This window comes from Anguilla anguilla, chromosome 3 (assembly GCF_013347855.1).
Source record: "Anguilla anguilla isolate fAngAng1 chromosome 3, fAngAng1.pri, whole genome shotgun sequence".
Lineage (NCBI taxonomy): Eukaryota > Metazoa > Chordata > Actinopteri > Anguilliformes > Anguillidae > Anguilla > Anguilla anguilla.
The window spans coordinates 23,134,702-23,153,068 of record NC_049203.1 but is presented as its reverse complement, the minus strand read 5'-3'; positions in this window follow the sequence as shown (position 1 = coordinate 23,153,068).

Genomic DNA, 18,367 nt, shown 5'->3' with positions numbered 1-18,367 from the left:
TTTCTTATTGTTGGTGTTTTTGGGTTTCGCGTTACGTTCATTCGGCAGACGCATTTATCCAAAAACAACATTAAATAAGTGCATACCGAAGGTCATTGGAACAACTACAAAACACAGGTCCGATAAGGCACAATACTCATAATGTAACAGTTATTCATAGCCATGAACACATCAAGTGCAGTTCGCACAGTAAGCATAGGTTAGGTCAGAGAGTAAAGTTAAGTCAAACTAGAAGGCATGACAACAAGCTACAACATCAAGATAACAATACAAGTGCAAAAAGAATAATATAACGTTAATAGTGAGGTACTTTTGTTGTACAGTTGTTTTTTTTATTTTTTATTTTTTTTTTTATGAAGAGAATGAGGTCACTGATTGTTCCATGCGTGCATGTGATTGAAAGTACTAAATTGGAAAGTAAATCATCGCCCAGTAGGTGGCAGTGTAAAACAGCTGTTCACAGAAGACAACCTGTCATCTCAAAATCATCTTCACTGTATTTCCTCACATTTTCATTTTCTGGGCTGTTGGTTTTTCTGGTGTCAGGTAGGGTCATACTGCAGAACACATTTAGTGGTGACAAATTCACGTGGGATAAAGTGCACAAATACCTGCAGTCTCGGCACATGCCTTATTTCCGCAAGCAATGATTTCTGAACACTTACCCATTTATTTATTATTTATTTATATCATGTCCATTTTGTAGGAAAGGACAACATTCAGGAAACCTGTGGTGTTCATTCCAGCCCTGGAAACTCACAGGGTGACTAGTATTGGGTTTCGCCCTACCTGAACAACCAGTTAAAACCATAGAAAACATTTGCGATTGATTAGTTGCATCATCAGCTGCATTAATAAACTGGCGTATGACAACTCAAACCTGCACAGTCCTCCAGCTCTCCAAAGCCAAGCCGAAAAACTGCTGATTTAATCTCTGTGGTTAAAAGATAGAAATCTAGAAATGCTGTATAGAATGTGCCCTGGCAGTTTCATTATATTCTATTTGACGAGATTTCAGTGAAATAAAAAACCTCAACAGGAAATGTTTTGCTGCAGTCATGTGATTTGTAAAGCCAGGAAGACTGAAAATACTGTTACATCGCCCTACTACAGAGTCAATACACCGGACACTCTGTTCCATTGTTCCATCTATGCTCTCCATTTTTGGTTAGCAATAGGAATTTCCAGTGCTACGTTGCCCTGCAGTATGTACAACAATATATACTGTTGTCCTTGGTCACACAAAATGAATTTTAGAATGAATTTTTGGAAAATTCATAAAATTGGAATGTTTCCGCTTTATTGGTAGGCCGCAATTTAACCAGAGTATCTGGTCGGTATGTTGAATCTGTGGCTTTGCTCCCGTATCTACTGTTTGAGGTTTCTGTGGAGAAAAGGACTGAACTTCTTAACAAAATCACAGTAAAGAGAGATCAGGAGCCCCACAAAGCCAAACCAAGAGCAATCTGTGCCAGCACCTTTCACCTTTCAACCATGATAGCAAATTCATTTTCAAAACAAATGTTTTTCTTTTTTCTTTTTTTTTTTAATAGGATGAACACATTGCTACTCTGTGAGATTCCATATAAACAATTTTGAGACCTCCTAAATGACAATAAAACAGTAAAGTCTATGCTTCATTCACAAATGTTATATACTCATCACAACTGTGCTAAACCAATTGCCTGGATTTCATTTTTAAGGAGGGCAGGAGGAGTAGGTCTTGATAGAGGTGGGAATAAAATGGGTTCTACAGACACATTGTATGCACTGAAATACAGGGTATCCTGTATTTTAGCTAGAAATGGTTTGCATGTCCCTGATTTTCCTATGAGCGCCTATGCTATGATATTCACTGAAAACAAAGCAGGTGACTGAGAAACAGAACCACTAGATGGCACTCTTGTGCATGGCCTAACAAATGGGTTGCTATATGATTGCTGTGCTTTGCTAATGTAATTTGTTCAACAAAAATCCTTTCCTCTACCCCAAGCTCAGGGGTGTGTATCATGTGCCAGATTCAAGCTAGCCAATGCTGGCAACAAGATACATAAGTTTGCTAGCAGCTGTATTTGCATCATTTAGGGTTTTTACATTTTATTTATTTTTATGTGTTGTTATTTCTTTATTTAATTCCCCATAGCCTCTAACCAGCTAACTGAAAAAAAGTCTAATCTATATATCCCCAGGCTCTATGTTACTCTGACTGGTAGTTGGTGTCAAAAATGCTATTAAGAAAAACGTCTGACATAGTTCCATCAGTTGATCTCAATGTACAGCAAATGACTTGAATTCATTAAATAGATAAACCTGGAGATCCAGAGAGCATATGGGTAAATAATGACTATAACATTACATTTTCACTGGGTAAAATGTACACATTTTAGAAAATGATTCAATTTTCCTTATCTGATTCAGAACCTTGCCGTATGTATTCCCCACATCATAAAAAAAGTAAATTCAAAACATCTAATAAATGGAAATGCACAGATAGCTACAAGCTGGTAGGTTTTAGCCATACATGATAAGCACACCATGTGATTTGTTTAAAATTCTGAATTATACTATAAGAAATTAGGACAAAGGTAAATCTAATAAAGCTTAAGAACAATTTTCAGGCCAGCTTTTCAGACTCATACTCAACAGTTAAGAATCAGTATTTTTTGGTAATGGCTTTGAAAATATTTTGATTTGCTGTTATTATTATTTTTTTCTGACAAAGAGGAGCTAGCCCCCTAATCCTTCTGTTTTTATTGTGCATTTAAAGGGCTGAATTAGGAACCAAGATCTATATGTTTTTCCTTGTCCTTGAGTCATGTTAAGAATAATTGAACCTGATTGAATTTCAGTCTGTTATAAAAGCTGCCAGTGAATATTAATGACTATCTATTCTCATCCTGTCAGTCTTAAAGGGCCATAACCTTAGTTGTCTGACTAAGACTATGAATACGACCATGGCTATGACTAGACAAGTAAGCAAAGCCCAAATTAGATTACATCTGAGGCCATCTCTTGCATAACGAATGTGGTTCCTGTCCAGTCATAGTACCATATGATAACATAAGTGCCAAGCTTACAGTTAGCGCTTCTAGGTGCTGGAGGAACACAGCCTTTTTAAATGTGTCATCATGTATGACAGCAGTTTGCCCATGCAGGAAACCTTAGCAAGAACAGTTATTAGAGAAGAATTTAGGAATATGTTATGCATATACATATTAAAAATATTAAAACTATGTAGAAAAATGAAGAACATAGGGAAGGATGATTGTATGTCCAAAATTCCCTTCTGGGCACATTGACTAGAAAAATATTACCACCAGAATATATTTAGTGCTGAACTTATCACATGATGAGGGCACATAGTAATAATGCTCTATGCCAAGCATGTATTGATACAACACAACCAAGCTTAATGGGAAAAGCTGTAGTAGTACTGGATCTGACCGATAAGGAGTTAGAATGTCAAGGAAGTTAGATGATCGAGTGGATGGAAAAGTTACAATTGTTGTCAGTGAAGGGGACAAGAAAAACTTAACTCAATAAATCCAATCCTCAATGGACTGTCTGAGCTATATGTGTTCACTTGCCTAAAACACTAACAATGAAAACAACTGTGACTTGCCTGATCTGTGCAGTTGTATTATGTATTTGTTTTTTTTGTGGGTGTTGACGGTTTTGTTCCACTAGCCCTGCATCCGCTCACAATGCTATAATTCCTTGATAGTTGAGTCATATATCACAGTAAGGGCGATGCTGGGCTGGAGTGCCTTATTTGGGAATGTCGTTTGAGAGGCCCGATGCCGTTTTTACTGAAAATAGCTGAAGTTGTCTGGAATTCTTTGTGGGATCCATGCCAGGGATCTGTTTGGAACAACAAAAAAAAAAGTTGCATAAGTTTCCAGGGTTGTCATGGAAAGACAGCAAAGCAGGTAGGGAACACTCTGTTGGTAGATTTATGGGATGTAGATAGCTACTGTATTCCGCCTGTCTGACTGCTTAGTGTCTGGTCTCAGTGACCTGCAGACACATAGATACAAGTCAACACATTCCTTGGAGAGGATTTCATGATTAAAAATAGCACCATCACCCGAAATAAGGAAAGAACTCGCCGCTAGTGTGCTGCAAAATGGTTCATTTTATCTTCGAGCAGTGACAATACTGTGCAAGGATTAATACAATCCACTAGGACCCGGTGGAGACTGAACCGTTGTCCCTTCTCGAGGATCAAATGAAATCAGCCAGGAGCATAAAAGTATTGCGCCAGTTTCCTTTTTCTTATTTTGGATGTTTATTTCTTGCAAGCACCCGCACAAAATTCTGAAAGACTTTACACCTCTGTGAAACCGCGTAGAAAGTCCGTAACGCAGTCGCATCTGTTTTGTTAGGGTTATTTTGGATATGTTGTCTATACGCACCGGGATTATGGACTTTGCAGCCGTGGTCATCCACACAGCTGTTGGCTGTTGCAATAGGACCGCTGTGGTTTGGCCAACAGATGGGAGGTCCCACAGCGCCTGGTGATTTCAGTGTCTGTCTTGGCACGTCTTGTTGCATCTGGCTGCAGTCGGTGGCTTATTAAAAACATTTGTAACTGGGGCAGTGAAATTTTGGATTGGACGTTGAGATGAGCTAAATGTCTTTTTCCCGAAGCACAATTAAGCTTCTTTATCATAGGCTGACCAGATGTCCTCTTTTTCTTGGACGCATCCACTTTTTGGGCCTGGAAATATCTGTCCGGCTGAGATTTCTAAATTCCTAAAAAAAAAAGTCCAGGATTTTGGTTTGCTCGCTCCACAGGCTGTAAATAAACACATGAATAGCCTAATATTATGTTAGTTCCATAGACCAATTATTTATCATGCTAAAACTGGAATTTCTGATGCTCACGTTTGCAACATAACTTGGCTGTGCTACAAACATCATTGCTAGGATACGCTGTGGCATCCAGCTGTTGTCTCTTGTTTAAAGAGCAGCTTGCTTGATAGCTCGTGATCGTTTAGACAGAAATTGACTTCTATGTTCACAATGCAATTTCAAAGAAATGGATTGCAAAGACTTTCATGCATGCTTGCTGAGCAATCAGCCACTGATGAGAAAGATGCGATCTGCAGAGAAATATGCATTGGCACATCAGGGTGACTTGAAAAGGCCCCGTGGATGAGATTTTCTATGGCAACTGAATTCTAAAATTTTAGTTTTTTTGGCCTTAAGAAGAAGCAATGTATCTTATCCAAAAAAGTACATAATTAAACCTATGTTGAGTGTTCAATTAAAATTAAGCAAGATTTATTTGCGCATGTATTTTATTACATTTGTGTTTGTTATTAGCAAGAACACTTTCAAATAGACCCAATGGATGCAATCATCCTGTTTTTTCCTAGATTAAAGACTTCAAATGTATTAAAAAGAAAATCAGCAAAAAAAATTTTAAATAATACATTATCTTTAAAAACTAATGAGCAGAAGAACAGGATAATGGTTCATGGAGAGTTGCATCATTTTGGAAGCATTTCTCATTTGTCATTCCCACATTATTTAACCCCCCCCCCCCCCCCCCATAACACCCACCTACCCTGTCCCCTTTTTTCAAACCATCTTTTGTGACTTGTAAAATTATACTTATAAGAATGAAAGTTAAAATAGTTTTTCCCTTTTGTTTGTGTTGCTGGTATTAATTCTAGTGCACAAGCAAAAGTGCTGGTGTCATTGGAGAATTTTACAGTACAGCAGGATAAAGGCAATGGAAGCAGATGACCTGTAGTGTTCAAACAGTGACGTAGGTGAAGACTTCAACAGTGACCTACTCTATGGAGCTGTCAGTGCCAGGATCACTGTTTGTCCAGATTGCATCACAAACTGGAATGCCCTGTGCAGAGACTATTAGACTGTACCTCATTCCTCATCTTCACAGCAGCACTGGCTTGTGGGTGTAGAAGACATTTCATTAACAGTGTTATTGTTATTACAGGAAATAAAAACCCAGTCTTGCTGTTAGTGAAGAGATGAAGGGAAATAAACTCCAATATCAGAAGAAATGGTCTTGTGGTGATTTTTCTTGCCAATTCACTATGTGGTACATTTCATAGGAGATAAAATGAGAGATAATTGTGTTGTGTGCAGGGAAGGTGGTACATTTGAAGTAAATATTATATCTATTGAGTGTTTGATGTCTGAGTCTTATTTTTGTGGTGTGTGGAGTACAGTTTAAAAGACACTAGGGGTGTTTCATATTTTTGTGATGTGTGGTCTGTGCAGTTTAAAATGTATAATTTCAGATGTGCCATACTACTGTTGTATGCATAACATATGCGTAATGTCTGTCTGCAATGTGTTGTGTGGGCTAGGAGCCTAGCATCAGTGTACTAATTCTGCATGTCAATTGTAATCCAAAGGGTGCAGTATTTAAATATATACAATTTTGTATGAATGGTGCAGGTTGTTCATCAGATATGAGTCAAAATGTTCACAGCCATGTGGATAATAAAGCAATCTCTTTTTTCTCTGGAACATAAGCGAGTTTTCAAGTTTTTATTATTTTTATCTCTTGGTCTGCGAATTGGCAATGCAGCTGATTCTGTATAAGTGTATTATTAAACAGATGTCTTGTGGGTCTGAATCCTGCTCCCATTCGACATTGTGATTCAGTGCTGCAGGGCAGAAAGCATTGATTGCTCTTGAGCAGAGAACTCACAAAGTGGAAAACATCTGTGCTACTATCAGGAATACCTGATAGCAATAGGAATGATTCTAATTCCAGTAATAATGCCCTCTTACAAATGGTTCTGCCCCTCTATAATGATTGCTTAATCAAAAGCCATCCTCCCTGCTCCTTCCAGACATTGTGCCAGAGCATGTGAGGTAAGAAGTACAGGAGACTCATTCAACTTTATCTCCTGTTATCAACTAAGTTGCCTATGGCTCTTGAGAAGCAGACAGCCAGGTAGGTCACTGGTCCTGCCAGATCAAGGGTTCCTATAAGTTTTAATCTGGAGGCCCCATAAAATGGACATTCTTTGGCTAAAGAACCCCTCTAAGTAAAAGTAAAAGGGTATTAATTTTATCACTATTTTCTCCCGTTTGTTTTTCTTAAGCTGAGCTTCTAGCTGCAACCTTCTCTGTCAATGTAGTAGAACAAATGACCTTTGCTTAAAGAAATACCTTTTAAAGAACCTTGTTTGGGAATGATCAGAATGCTTGTGTATTTTGTTATCCACTGCTGCATTTGCACTAGCATCTCAATGTGGTGGCAGTTTTTGTAAAATTTACATTAGCTCCCATTTATAGCCTGACATGGGCAATAAATGTGTATGAAATATCAAAGAACAGAAATGAGAATTAGATAGAACTTAAGAGCATAACCATTTTGTCTTTTGTGTCCATGTAGAGAGAGAGAGAGAGAGAGAGAGAGAGAGAGAGAGAGAGAGAGATGCTACTGTAATGCACAGTCTTGAAGGGCCGGAGTGTGGTTAATGTGATTTATTTTCAGTCAGTTACCAATTTAAGGTTTGGGAACAAAGTGTATGACATCTATAGCTAATCACCGTCTTACAAGTGCAGAACCACACCAAAAACCAGGAAATACTACACCCCTCTAGAACTGGAGCATGAGGTCCCTGTAGTACAGTATCCTTCGTACCCGAATAACAAACAAATCAGCCCGCTATTTACGAGTTCATCTTTTGTACCGTTTTGGTTTATGCAGCTGTAAATTCCCTTCATGTCCATTTAACTCAAAAGCCATCTGAAAAATGCTTTTAGCTGTGGCCTTTGTGGTATGTTTACGATAAGGCCAAAGTTTCTCCAAGGTTCATCCCATCACAAACGGAAGATTTCAGGTTTTAATGGTACGCTTTTTACTTTCTTTTTTTTTTGCACTCAGTTTTCCGTAGTTGTCGTCCTAAAGTTACACATCCACAAAAGCATTCCCATAAAGTCCCCCACTCGCGCCTGCCAACACAACGAGGGCTCCAAACGGCAGCAGGGAAAGAAAGCGGAGGGAAAAAAGGAGGGATTCTCGCCGAGCGATGGAAGCGAGGAGGGAGACGTGAGGGAAAATGGCGGCGACGCGGAGCGCTCCCGGCGGCACGCGGCCTCGCCGGCGGGGTGCCACAAAGCCGCCGTTCTCCCGGCTGTCAAGCGTGCCATTGTTGTTGCGTCGGGGAGCGCAGAAATAACCCGCCGAGGTCCTTTCACCGCCCCTGCATTCCACGCATTCCTCGCTTTGACGCATAGTTCAATTCATCTCCTTTCTTTCTTTCTTTCTTCCTTCCTTCGTTCTTTTCAACGTCTTCTCCCCCTCTTTTTTCTCGCCCAGCGAACATGCTGATCAGGAAAACGCTTGGAGCGGAGGTGTCGAACTCAAGTCCTGGAGAGTCTGTGTCTGTTTATGTGCTTTCTTTTCAATTAGCAGCCATAAGTGATTTTTCTGGGTGGGGGGAGTGATGGATAATGATATTGTTTGAGTGCAGGATATGGATGACCCATGGTCACATTTAAAAAGCACCTTCTCTGTAAGCAAGCAAGCATCTATCTGACTACTACAGGCAGCAGCTGATGGCACATCAGTCTTTTGCAAACTGGTACTACATTCCTGCTTTCTCTTAACGGTTGATACTCAATGGAAATGATTTGCCTCTATACCTAGCAGGAAGCTATGTCACAGATTTGCTACTGGTAGACAAGTAGCTGTGCTGACAGGGATAGCATAAACACAAGAGTTGGTCTTGAGGTGAAAGTAACACCAAAATGGCCATTCCTTGGGCTCAGCCTCTGCAGGGGGTGCTGCCCCAATGAAGAGGGTGAAAGCCTGGGATTTACAGTGCAGTGCTCCTCTGAATGAACTTCCCTGCTGGGCTGGCTTCTGCCTCAGAGACTGGTGATCCGGGTTTGGATGAGGGTGATTGACAGGTGTTAAAGAGGATAGTTGACAGGAAGACATTTTACACATGTCAAGAAATTCCTTCCTGTCATCCTAGGTCGTCCCTGGATCAGTTGGTCTCAGAACAGTGTGATGCTGAGCCAGAGGAAATCTGGACTAAAATTATCCCAAGCAAAGATAACAATACCAATAATAATGAACACCATTTGCAGAATATTTTTCAGGGAACAGGTTCAGTGTCCTGAACAATAACACAATGAAATATAATAGATATAAGATGAATAATAAATGAATAAAATGAATGCAAGAACTGACATACAGGACAAGATATAGATGTGCCATTGCATCCAAACCAAGTTGCATCCAAGTTTCCATTTTTTTAAAACAGATACAAAAACACAGATGCGTTAAGAATTTCTTCAGAATTCTCAGTAGAAGACATTATTTAAAAGTACTTTCAATGCAAGCAAATACCAAAAAGTACAATTAAATTACAAAGGCCTGACAAAAAGGATGCTTCTTTAAAAGTGACTTGAATTTTGAAGCAGTCTGTCAAATACTCTCCTGCAGTGCATAGTATATCAGGGCTGCACTGGCCACAATGATGGATCGAGACTGGCACCCCAGGAATGTCCCCACACAGGGCATGGCATTCCAAACATCGCAGCAGTCAGTCAGACCAGGATGGACAAGAGGATCAGGGGAACCCTGAATGCAGAGCTGGGGTCAAAGGTCAATTCTAATGCACGTGAATGCAGAGCAGTGGATGCTTCATGCTTTCCTATCTGGAGCCCCCAGAGAGGGAATCTTTTTCTGTTCTCTTCTTGGTAGGCGGCTGGTGCATGCTGTTGTTCTTATCCTAAAATGAATCTACTGTGGACTTTTGAGGTTTTTGATAAAAAATGAAGTATTTTAATGGTGTTTTAGACTGTTAGGAACTGATTTTAAAATGACAAACAACTTTGCAGTGAAGGGGAAAGCTTGCCTAAGCTACAAGAAGAAGGAGGGAATGACTGAGACAGCAGACCGCGCTCCTGCAGCTGCTGCTTATAACAGTCACCTTGCAGCAAAATTGCAGTCACAGCAATCTGAGCCAGCTCTCCCTAAAACCGTCTCGCCACCAAATCCAGGCTCTGGTAAATTCATGTGAGCATATTTCTTATCCTACATTGAGGGTCTCTGCTAAGTGTGTCCTTATGTTACATTGAGGGTCTCTGCTAAGTGTGTCCTTATGTTACATTTAGGGTCTCTGCTAAGTGTCTTATTATACATTTAGGGTCTCTGCTAAGTTTCTTATTTTGTCTTATATTTATTTATTCTTACCTCCATTCTCTCGCTGTTGTTGAACTGCCTGTATTTGGCACTGTTTTGCCAATGTTATATGTTTTGCTTTGTTGTTTTTGTAATGGGTGACACCCACATTTAACCTCATGGGGATTAATAAAGTACCTCTGAAACGTTACATTCAGGGTCTTTAAGTTTAAGTTTCCTCACTGGTTTGCCGGCCTGTGTATCTTCTCTGTGTGGAGCTCAGCTGTGGTAATGATACGCCGCACACTCGACAGATTGGAGTTTAATCTGCTCAAGTGGAAACACTGAGAGAGAGAGGCCGGAGATATCAGAGACGCACCGCCTCTGCTATTAAGGGGGTATTTGGGGATCCGTGGAGAGCCGGCCGAGCGAAGGGAAGAGAGTACCCAGAAATGTCAAGAGGGCCTCTCTGATGCGCACTCACATACATCTTGTTACCTGGGAAGGATCCAATCTCAAAATGGCACCAAATGTAGAGAGTCTCCATAGCCTGCAAGCGAGTCCTGTACTTTCATGAAAGTTTGGGTTAGCCAGTGAGTGAGTGAGTGAGTGAGTGAGTGAGGGAGGGAGGGAGTAAGTGAGGGAGAGAGTAAGTGAGTGAGTGAGTGAGTGAGTGATTGAGTGAGGGAGGGAGTAAGTTTGGGAGAGAGTAAGTGAGTGAGTGAGTGAGTGAGTGAGTGGGAGAGTAAGTGAGGGAGAGAGTAAGTGAATAAGTGAGTGAGTGAATAAGTGAGTTAGCGAGTAAGTGAGTGAGGGAGTGAATGAATTAGTTGGAATGAAATGCTGAATGGGAGATCTTCCAGCACACCACCTGGTTGCACAAGTAGCACATTTTCTTTGGCAAAGGCAAATATCTCTATGAAGAGTTGAGTATGAAGTTTACCTTAAAATTATTTTTGTTTAACATTATTATGTTTTAGCAGATTGAGCTAATGGAATTTATCTTATTTTTTAATCAGCACGGGAATCTTATATTCTGTGTTTTTTAATACATATATAAAGATTTAACTTGTTAAAACTAACTGAGGTAATACAAAACAATGCTGTATGACACAGCTGTGGTGCTCTGCACCTCTTGCCTGGGATAAGTCAGCTCAGAATGGTACAGCTTGTGTATGAGATTAGCGATGTGGTGCGCAGCCTCCAGCATGCTGAGCCATAGCCTCTGAGCGCTTGCAGATACGGTTCTGCCATCCACGTCTGTGCTGGCGGGGTCTGGCACAGGCACGGGCGTGGGCACGGCCACGGCCACGGGCGCAGGCCACCTCCACACTGCCAGCTACATCACGCATGCACCCCCACAGGAGGAGAGCGGCCTAACGGGGGCAAGGACCGACGCGCACCAGATCAGGTAACCGTGGAGATCCAAGTCACATCGTGCCACCATTCCAGCGTCAAGGTATTTACTCCATATCTTCCCAATTGTCTAATGCATGTCTGATTGGGGGTGTTAAGATGATTCCAAGGGCCCTGACTGACAGGGGCCACCGTGTTGTAATTCTGAAGGGATACAGTGGCCTGTGGTGGCGGGGCCCAATGTAAGATCTTTCCATGAGCTCCAAAATCCCTGGCAGCAGCCCTACCTGTAGCTGTGCTCTTCAGCTCCTCGCACACCTCAAGTTTAGGGTGTGCCTCCGCCCGACCTCTCTCAGGTTCGGCCCAGCTGCCCTGATGTCCACCCCCCCAACCACCCCCCCCACCCCCACCCCCACCCCACCCCACACACCAGGGATTAATTGCCGCAGACATTAATAAAATGCAGTGCTGTGGATGGACATTCCTGGGTTGTTTGCCTTCTTCTCTGGTGGAAAACAGGTGGGCCAGACCTGAAGGGATCCCGCCCCGCCGAAACACACTGACCTCTTTGTGGATTGGAAAGCGCAGTCGCAGGGGCCATCGAGAGCGCTGCGGTGTTCGCCGCCAGAGCCTCGGCCCGGCCGAGGGGTGAAGGGCGGCGGCTGCTAATCGCTCATTAGAGCGAGAGGCATTTCGGTCGCGTGTCACCGAGCTCTGATGTTCCAGCCTTCCATTGGTCTTTTATAGACCTCTTTTCCCTCCGGGAGCCCAACTCCTGCACAGGAGATGCAGGCAAACAGGCAAATGGTTTATTTTGATGCCACCAGTTGCCGGTTATTCCATTTAAAATTTTGCTTATGAATCTCCATTAATCCTGCTCCTTAAATCCCTCTTTCTGGAAGCTGAAAATGAGTTGGGTGTGAACTGAGGCAAATAACCTTAAATCTTGCGATATGAAATTAAAAAAAAATATTACGATAGAGAATTTAAAATGTAGTTTTTGGAACTATATGGAAATTGATACCCGTTCTCTTGCTGGCAGTCAAAGCATAGCTGAAAAATTGGAATCCTAATTTCCTTGCCTTCATATCCAGGTCATTTAATCCACATTATTATGATTACTCCTTGATGTGTGAATGGAGAAATGAGGGGAGACAGCTGAATGGCAATAACCGCAGACATGCATAATTTTTCATTAACGTGTGATTATGTAACGTTTCAGAATCCATCTGCCCATCAGTAACTGGCAGCGTGTGAAGCTGGCTCGATATCCGCAGGAGCCGTCTAAGCTCTGCTGCCCCAGCTGTAAAATCTCCTGGCTGATAGCGAGCTGGTAAAGGTGCACCGAAGCCCATCTCCCCCCCCCCGGGGAACGATAGCAATTAAGATGACAACAAAGATAAAATTAAAGGCATTTTTCTAATTAAAATGATAAAGCGTGTCTTCGTTATAACAAAATGAACACAAGTGAATTGAAATCAAAATTCACGAAACGAAGTTAAATGAAATCGACAGCATCCTTGGCTCACGCATGCATAGCTGACATTGATGTGCAGCCTAACCCGAAAAGGACGCGCTAAAATGATCAGTGTTAATTTAACTCTAACAGAGATTATACAAGGCCAGCAGGGAGCAAATGTACTATAAGAATCAGAGTAAAATGTACTCTATCACTCACAGTATATTAACTGGAACTGCACAAGCATGGACCATTTTGGGTCTTGCAGATTTGTTGCTGCTCTGAGGCGTTCTTTTGATTTTGAGTAGCACTGTTGAATACAGGAAGCTGTGCCTCTTCTTTCCTTGAACGCAGCTGCATTAGGTTGGTTGTGTCATTGGAAATAGTTCCAACTGAAGATCAGATGAAATGTCATTTAAAAAATACTAATACACACACAAAACCTCTTGAGATATAGGGTTGCTGTACGAGTTGGAGTTGTTTTATAAGTGCATTTGCATGTTTTAAATCACAAAGCCGTCGATGTGTAGGCTATACGCTGGCCCAAAATATTCAAAATATCCTTCTTTACTTTACAAATGCTGTGGATCACAAACGTACGCTGAAATAATATCAAAAATCACAAAGTGAACTATCCCGTTAGGCTCCAATTACATCACATTAATTTAACAGACACTCTCTTCCAAAGTATAATGCAGGAGAACATAAATACTGCATCCATGTGAGTTGTATGAGCGTGAGTGATTTACACATGGCTAACAGTGCTGCAACGGTCTGGAGTAAAATAGGCATGTCCAAGTAACAAAGCAGGGCAGCAATTAGAGGCTGTTGTAAAGATATTTAAACCTGCAAAAGTAGAAATCAGTGGCACCCTCTTGACAAAATGCAAACCTTACTCTTTGCAGAATTTGGAGAGAGTCAGTTTTGGTATTCAAATCCAATTCAATTCAATTCAATTCAGTTTGGCTTAATTGAATTCAATTCAAAATATGTTTTATTTTTTCCTTTTTTGTGACTGGCTTTGCAGCTATATAAAATGAATGTAAAATGCAAATACAAGATGCATAAAACATAAAAAACAAGATGAAGATTTACTACAATAAATTGATATATACATAAAATGTCCAAGAAGACTTTTTCATATTGGAAAAAAAAAAAGAAATAAAATAAAATTAATCATGTCTTATGTGTCGAAGATTGTGCTTAGTTTTTCACACATTTCGTAACGTTTCTTAAGGAACGCTAAAATGTGCTGCTTACATAAGGCAAAACACACTATAACACAGCATGAACTATTTACAGGCTTTCTACATCTGTGTAATCTTCATGTGTCTGTCCCATGCATTCATGTACGTTCATGAAGTGCAGAATGACATTTTTTCAGTCTGGGAATGAACACTGCACCAACAGGACCGGAAAACAGTGTTGAACCATAGTAGTGGCACAAGCCATGAAATCCCATTAAATACTGAACAGCCCACTTACCATCTGCATGTGTACCAGTTCCATTAAAATAGCAATATTGATTTGTACAGGCCTCATGTGCTCAAAATGATCACATTGCTTGTTTGATAACAGTGTTTGCTCTCAAAATAGGACCCCAACAACTAGATTTTTGAGTATTTGTAGAGGTATAATCCATGCACAATACAAAATCACACATCATTTATTTTTTGCTTGACCAGAACATTAGAGCTAGTGTGAAACACAATGCAAATTAGGAATTCTACAACTTCGCATCAGGACCTTTATATTCTGATAACCAGAATAATTGAGCCAAAGAATGTACACACATATACTGATATATGAACTATCTCTCATACTCACTGAGTCTTGGTCACAATTACTTTATATCATCCTGGTAAGCCAATAATAATGGGAAAGAAAGTTAATTCATTGTGTTTTATCTGATTACATAAAAAGTCAACTCCACTTTGTTTCTTACAAGTATGTACTAAACTAAAAGTAGCAAAGGTTTTTATTTGAATTTCATTGTTTGTGCAGTTTTATAAATTTCCTTCCATTTACTTCCAGCAAGCTATTTTGTTAATGACAGGCATATATGTGGACCCATGGAAGTGCAGTTGTTGATTTGGAGATGCACAGTATTATACAGGTATGAACAAACGGAAACACATTGTCGGTTATAAATCAATTGACATACGGCAGTAGCTGTTGTAATTTTTTCTGAACCATTTAAAAAAATATATATTTAATGCCGATGAATCAAAGTGCTTGGGTTTCTATTTCGTTCCTAAAAATTTATCTTAGCAGAAAAAACTGCATCTTATTGCTGAGCGATATTATAAATCTATGCTCTGATATGATTATCAACTTATGGCTTCTATTGGTTTAATGCTATATAGAAATTGGGTGAGCAGCTTGTATTCAATTAAAAAAAAAAAAGGTTTATTACTATATACAGCCACAAGGGTATGGCAGAGTATTTATGACAACAGAAACTAGAGCAAGCAGTTTGCCAAAATAAAGCAACTTGCATTCTGGTGTGGTCTGCAGCTGTCCAGTTTGACCAGTGTAGTTTTCAGAAAGCAGAGGTACTGTCATGGCTAACTGTTTTCACCCGGTGCAATCAACAATACCTGTACAGGATATTATATTCTTTGTCCCATTTCAGCTCCTACTCTTTGCACAGAACATGACAAGACTTATCTGGATTAATCAAGCAAAATCAAGTACATTGGTGTTATGAAATAAACATCACCCTCAATTGTATGCTGACGATATAAAGTGCGTTTTAATATCAAATGTTCTTTCAAAACTGGCAACTACAGATGAAACCTTTGACTGGGAATTTACTACCTGTCGAATGCTAACAAGCATGCTGCTTAAACTGTGGAAATTAACTAGTACTTTGCAGATCCCCTTGAGTTCATTTACTTTTGTCAGGTATTAAGAAATGCAATGTTACAATAATGAAACATGGTCATGGAAACATTTGAAATGGCAACCTTCCAGAATATTCTGTGCGCTCCTCCAGGTGGATTCTACCCATGGGCTTTTGATAAACACACAACAGAACTCTTCATTTCCACATCTTTTCAAGAGATGAAAACCTTCTTGGAAGTAGGGGCCTGTGCTCCCAAGAATAAAACACTTTGAGAAGAAGCAATCCTGATGCTAGTCCTTCATCAGTAAATAGGTTGTTAAAAGAATATAGGTATATTTTGTATTCATAAGGTCTACATTTTCAATGTGAAACCTATATAGTTTTTTTGGGTATACTTATTTAGGGAGTATACCTGTGAATAGCAATTCAATAATGAATAATGGCTTAGAGGGTTTGGAAAACCTACAGTAAATATTTTTGACTTCTCGCTGAATGTTTTCTTTTCAGTGGTATTTGAATATGACACATTTTTGGTTTCTAATTAGGACTAGTACATACTTGCTTCTTTTGTTCATCTTTTGCACGTGTCTCTTAGTATTTTGTATGTACAACCAGGCTTGCAATAATTCTGACTGAGTGCACTATTTGACCTGTTATGAGTTAAATAGGTTAACTAGTTTCCAAACACTATTGTATGTAAGTGTATTTTATGTGATGAAAAGTCTGCCCAAATTTCTGATTAATCAAGGGAAAACTGACAGGAGTACAGCATATGCAGTATATTGGATATTCTTAATGAGTAGCTATAATTAAAAAAAAAAAAAAAAAAAGACAATAAGCAATAACTTAATCAGTAGTAATTGTGATCTCAATTATAACATTAGTTATTTTTTCTACTTCCCAAGCTAATCATCTCTGAAAGATACAGCACTGGAATACAGTTATGAATACAATGCCATTACAATATCTAGGGTTGAATGGATATCATGTTTCAGCACCTTATTTACAATCTGATTCATCAGAGGTCCTGTATCCCCCTAGAATAGCACAGATGGCATCAGATCTATGAGGAGACAAACAAACAAACACACACACACACACACGTGCGCACGCACACACGCACATGCACACGCACAGGCACACACGCACACCCTCCAACCCACAACACGCTCACCCTCCAACCCACAACACGCTCAATCTGGCAACGGATCACAAGAATGTGCTGATCCAAGCTTGCTTTAGTGCGTTCAGCACCACTTAACTTCAGTAATAAATATAATGAACGTCCATTGTAGAGGTTTTCCAAACAGTCGTATTCTATCAAAGAGGATCAGAGCACCGGCTACTCCAAATGGGCACCTGCTGCCCATTTACATTTTTAGGAAGAGTGCTGGTCCAAGTAAATCACTAAAACAAGTGGTATAGGGACTGTTTAAGAGCCAAGTAGCAGTGTGATATCTGGTACTCTTGTCTGTAAAGTCTACAACAGAAGTGCTGCCAGATTTATATCACACACCCCCTTTTAGAGGATCTCAGGTTGTAAACTGTAAAGTTTTGAATCTCTGAAAAAATGTATAATTCATTCATTTTAATGATTACAACCAACCTGAACAAGACAAAGTCAACAAATATTTCGTTGAAACAACGAAGAACTGATAGGGATATTGATACGTCAGCTAGGTATCCGTGAATCAGTACTGTCAGAATAAATTATGAGCACACTGTTATTCTTTGCCTGATCCATAGGTCTCCTTTAAATATGGAGAAGAGAAATTAAACCGTACTGAACAGTTGTACAATGGGACCCCAACCCTGGCCCTGGAGACTCCCAGGATTTCAGAGACTGGAGGATTTCAATGTTACTCAGCGCCGAATTGGTCCGTTGAAGCAGTCGATTACACATTTTTGTTCACCTCAATGGTCTGAAAACAAAAACCAGCATATTACCTGGCTCTTCAAGACCATGGCTGCTGACCCCAAAACTGTAAAGTGCACTCAAAAATTAATTGCTTACGGACTCATACAGGATATGCACTCCCAGAACAAACAGGAATTCAACATTCTGGTCTGGGAGCTCCCTCGAAAAATACATGCGCAAAGCACAAAGTGAAATGCATTCTTTCCCCTGGCTGAAAGCTGCCAACCAATGACGGCAGCAGGAATGTGAGGCCATTCTGACCACCTGGCCAAAGATCTCATCCAGGGGCTCAAAGAAAGCTGCCTCGTAATACACAGGATTCTAACCACACAGCTGTTGACTGAGAAGTAATGTTTCTGGCACAGGACACCCACTAAAATATTTTTAAATGGCACTTTTCCCAACGGCTAAGCGAATGTTCACTCTCACACCAGAACATGTGGCAGGCTCTCTTTCGCATTCTTTAATCAAGAACAGATTTGGGCAGGCCTGCATCTGAAAAACTATCCCCTGCATTCCTGGCATGTATCTGCTACTTCATTTAGACAGAAGTGTGATTAATGTAAGCTGTCTGCTCCTAGTTTTGGTATGTTTACAACCCCCTCTAATAAGATCACTTCCTGCTTAGTAAGGAAATACATTCCTACCCTGACTTTT